General features: G+C 46.6%; 1 pseudogene across 1 annotated transcript; it reads left to right on the forward strand.

Annotated features, from left to right (window-relative positions):
* The first annotated feature begins 959 nt into the window (after positions 1–959).
* On the forward strand, positions 960–1,594 carry LOC309855658 (large ribosomal subunit protein uL1 pseudogene; annotated as a pseudogene). Its single transcript has one exon. The product of its transcript is annotated as a large ribosomal subunit protein uL1 pseudogene (transcript).
* Positions 1,595–4,626: the final 3,032 nt, after the last annotated feature.

The raw sequence follows: 4,626 nt of genomic DNA on the forward strand, positions 1-4,626 counted from the left end.
TCCCCACTTCTCCCCATGAGGTTATAGCAAGCTTGATTGCATCCAGACAGTCCGCCACTGCTGCCTCCTACCCCATAGACCCTGGAGGAGCCCTGGAACCCTCTTGGCTTGGCTTCTGTGCTGATCCAGGCCCCAATTTCCTGCCCTACCAATCAAGAGGAAGTGTCACTCCCCCAACCTGAAGAGCGTGTCTCGTTTCTCCACTTCCTGCCACCCCAAGGCCATGATGGATTCTTTCCCATCTGTCATGATCCCCTTAGCAGTAGATCTCCCTTTGCTGAAACCTCCTGACAGGGCAGGAGGTTGGATTTTGGGGCAAGGTTGTGTGTTCATCACAGTGGAACAGACATGGGCTGGAGTTTCCTTGGAACCCTACAGATTCAGGAGCAAGGGGAGCTAGGGATTGCTAGCCCAAGACCTGAGAGCAAGATTGACCTCTACATCTGGCCTATGGGGGCAGGGGTTCAGGGGTCAAGTCTAGTTAGCTCTTCTGTCCAACCTGCCTCTCTTGTGGCATCAGAAGCCTCCAAAACCCAGGCAGCATGTGGCAAGCAGCTGGCCAGATGTTCTGTGCAAAGTTATGGTTGTGGCTTATAAGCATCAGACCTGAAAATGAACCCCTGTGTGGCTAGGGGTGTGGGCCTTAGTGCATAGAATTCTAGCCCCAGTGATAGCTGCCTTCTTTTCTGTAGGCTGTCTTTAGGCCAAAGCTTAAATAAAGGCTCTGAAGGAACTGCTGGGCTTGGGGCCCAGTGACTCCTTTGATTCTTTTTCAGTATATCTTCACTGACAAAGCCAGCACCAGACTCTTCTGATCCCTCCCTGGAAGACCAAGCAGGGAGTACAGGGCCCTAGGAAATTGCTTTCCTAGCCCAGGAAAGATATCTGGAAAGTTCCCTGGCCTTTTCCTAACACCAGCTCTGTCCCAATATAAGAATAAGATGATAATTCTCGCGCCGAAGTCCTGCACGGGAACCAGCGCAAGCGCCGGAAGTTTTTGGAGACGGTGGAGCTGCAGATCAGCCTGAAGAACTACGACCCTCAGAAGGACAAACGCTTCTCGGGCACCGTCAGGCTTAAGTCCACTCCCCGCCCCAAGTTCTCCGTGTGTGTTTTGGGGGACCAGCAGCACTGTGATGAGGCCAAGGCAGTGGATATTCCCCACATGGACATTGAGGCGCTGAAGAAACTCAACAAGAATAAGAAGTTAGTCAAGAAGCTGGCCAAGAAGTATGATGCCTTTTTGGCTTCAGAATCTCTGATCAAGCAGATCCCACGAATCCTGGGCCCAGGCCTGAATAAGGCTGGCAAGTTTCCTTCCTTGCTGACCCACAATGAGAACATGGTGGCCAAAGTGGATGAAGTGAAGTCTACCATCAAATTCCAGATGAAGAAGGTGCTGTGTCTAGCAGTGGCTGTTGGCCACGTGAAGATGACAGATGATGAGCTCGTGTACAACATCCACTTAGCAGTCAATTTTCTGGTGTCCTTGCTCAAGAAGAATTGGCAGAACGTCCGGGCTTTGTACATCAAGAGCACCATGGGCAAGCCCCAGCGCCTGTACTAAGGCACAGTTCAATAAATCCTAGTGCTACTGTTAAAAAAAAAAAAAAAAAAAGAATAAGATGATAATAATAAAATATTCTGCCTAATAAAGAGTACCATTGAGGTAGGTAGGATTATTCAGTCCATTTTACAGATGAGCAAACTGAGGCTTAGAAAGGAAAGTTACTTCCCACAGGTATAGGACATAGTGAAGATTAAATTTAAACACAAATTTGGAACTCCACGAAGTTGTTCCTTTTCTGTCATTTCCAGCCTCTCTGCATTCACAGTTCTCCTTCCCCCTTTCCTACTTCATCTTCTTTCCTCTTTCTCCTCCCCTTTCCTGCTCTTCACACCCATTCCAATCTCTGCTTTGTGTCCCTCCCTCCATCTCCCAACCCTGCCCCCGCCCCAAACTGCATGTAAGCCAGCCAGCAGCCAGCTCACCCCCTTGGCTGAAGCATGGAGCTCAGCTGCTCCAGACACACATTTTTACCAGACCAGATAAGGTTTCACCACTGGGGCAGTGAGCAATTTATTTCTGGGTCTGAAGTGGGAAAGGAGAGGGGAAATCCTAGAATTTAGCCTGCTGAAGCAAAAAAGTGAGGAAGCATGTGTCTGGTGTGTGTGTGTGTGTGTGTGTGTGTGTGTGTGTGTGTGTGTGTGTAGAGAGAAATGGGGAGAGGGAGAACCAGACCTGAGGATACCTGAGGATAGTGGAAAGCAATGGAAGCTTGCTGGCTCCTCTTCACTCTTAAACAGAGAAACACAATTAAAAGGAATGGAATGTAGCTGAATTTAGGGCAGATACACTGAGATGTCTCTACCTTTTCAAATACTCAGTCCAGCTACCATGCTAATCAGTACTGGAAAAAGCTCTTATGAAGGTTTCCAAGGACCTTCTCATCACCAAATCTGCTGAACACTTTCTCTTCCTTATATTTGACTTCACATTTGACACAGTTGATTACCCTTTCCTTTTGACAATATTCTTTTGCCCTTTTTTGCTCCTGTACTTTCTAGATGTACTTCCTACCTCTCTGAACCAATCCTGCTCAGTGTCCTTGATAAACTTTCTCCTGCTCTACTCATTCCTGAAAGTTTCCCCAGTTCCTAAACTTAGCTCTCTTTTTTCCCCTCATGCCATGCTTTTGCTCTGGGTCAGCTTACCCACTCCCATGGCTTCAGTGACTGTCTCTTTGCCAGTATCTCCATATATTTAGGTCTGGAGTGGAGTTCCATGGCCTACAATTTCCTGACCATTATCTCAATCTGGATGGTCCATGAACACTTCAAATTCCACATGGCCAATCTAAAATTCAACTGGTCTTCACATTGTTTCTTCACTCATGATTTCAGGCCAACAATGGGCATCATTAGCCACCCATTTGTGCCACCCAGAGTCTGCTTTCACATCCTCCTCTCTGCCATGCCTATAACTAATCAACCACCAACCCCCATTGCTGCCATATCCAGAAAAAGTCCCCCTTTCTTCATAGCTACATCCTGGTCCAAGCCTCCAACATCTCTCATCCAGACTACATTAACATCTTTCTCAAAGTTCTCTTTGCTTCCATTCTTGCTTTTCTATAATCCAGTATCCACCTAGTGGCCAGAGTGATCTTATAAATTTAGAGAAATCATCTCCTTCTCCGCTTAACAACTTTTACTATCTCCCCAGCAGTCTTACGATAAGGTGCAAACTCCTACCTGGCCTGGTCCCAGCCTACTTCTCTAGTCTCAATCTCTTGACATTTCCTCCTACCTCTCTCTCAGGTAGCCATTCCACAATCTAGACTCCAACAATACTGGGCTTCTTTATGCTCCTTCAGGAGCAAGCATCAAGCTCTTCTGAATGAGGCTGAAGCCAAAACTGAAGAGAGTACCAGCAGGGATGAGTGACATCTAGATATGCACAAAGGGTAGCCATAGTGGAGCTGGACTCAAATATAGGGCCTCATAGGTGTCATTGCCTCATTACTGATTTTTCCAATTTCTGAACAGACCAGGAGCTCCTACTGGGACCTGAAGGAAGCCAAAATGTCACTTCCCTTTGAGGGGAAAGAAGTTGCAGTGCAGGACCCAGGACTTCCTCCAGCTTCCCGAGGGGCCAAGATGATCTTGTGCAAATCTAGCCCCACAATATCAGCTACTAAGATCACAGCTGGAGACTGGAGAAACTGGAGAAATACAAATGAAATAGGTAGTTGCTTTGCAAATAAGTAGTTATAAGAAATAAGTAGTTTAAAATTTCTTACTTAAAATTAAAATTTCTTATTTTAAAATAAGAAATAGGTAGTTACTTTGCAGAGAACTGAAGAAGGCAAGCTGTGCCAAGTACAACAGGTCCTAAGTCAGGGGAAGTTCTGAAGGGAGGGGCTGGAGCAGGGGAGGCAGAGAGAGAAACAGAGAAAGATGGGAAATATGAGAAAGACACACACACACACAGAGTGAGAGAGAGAGTGACTGATAGGACCAAGAGAAAGAAGACAGAAGCAGAAAATCAGGAAAAGAACAGAGAGGTGGAGAGAAGTAGAAGGAAGTAAAAATACACAGGGAAAGATACAAGGAGACTGAAAGAGAAAAATAAAGAAGCATAGAAAGAGACTGACGAAGAAAGAGAGATAAGGAATGGGAAATGAGAGGCTGAGTGCAAACCTTTGCAATAATAGAAGGGCTCACATAGGAAAATGAATACCTAAGTCAATAGAACTTGCTGGAAGGATTCGCAGCTTGGATGGCCCCCCAGACAATGCCTGAGGCTGAACAGCTGACCCTGCCCATCCATCCTTGAACAGCTCTGACAGAAAGTTCTTCCTTATTGTCAAACCAGGAGGGCAGGGGTAGACAGGATGGAAACAAAGGGCAACTACCTGGGCTGGATTCAGTTCTGAGATGGCCAAAGTAAAGAAACTACAGTGCCAAGTCCATTTGGGAGAATGAGTGCTGCCCCTAGGTGAAAGGGAATGCTAGGGACAGATGTGGAGCTGGGGTACAGGCCATGAGTCTAGATGGGGTCAGGGGTGGAAGCTATGTAGAATTAAACAGGGAGTAGCTTACAAACAGTTGCTGAGAGCAACC

Source organism: Mustela nivalis (assembly GCF_964662115.1).
Source record: "Mustela nivalis genome assembly, chromosome: X".
In the NCBI taxonomy this organism is placed as follows: Eukaryota; Metazoa; Chordata; class Mammalia; order Carnivora; family Mustelidae; genus Mustela; species Mustela nivalis.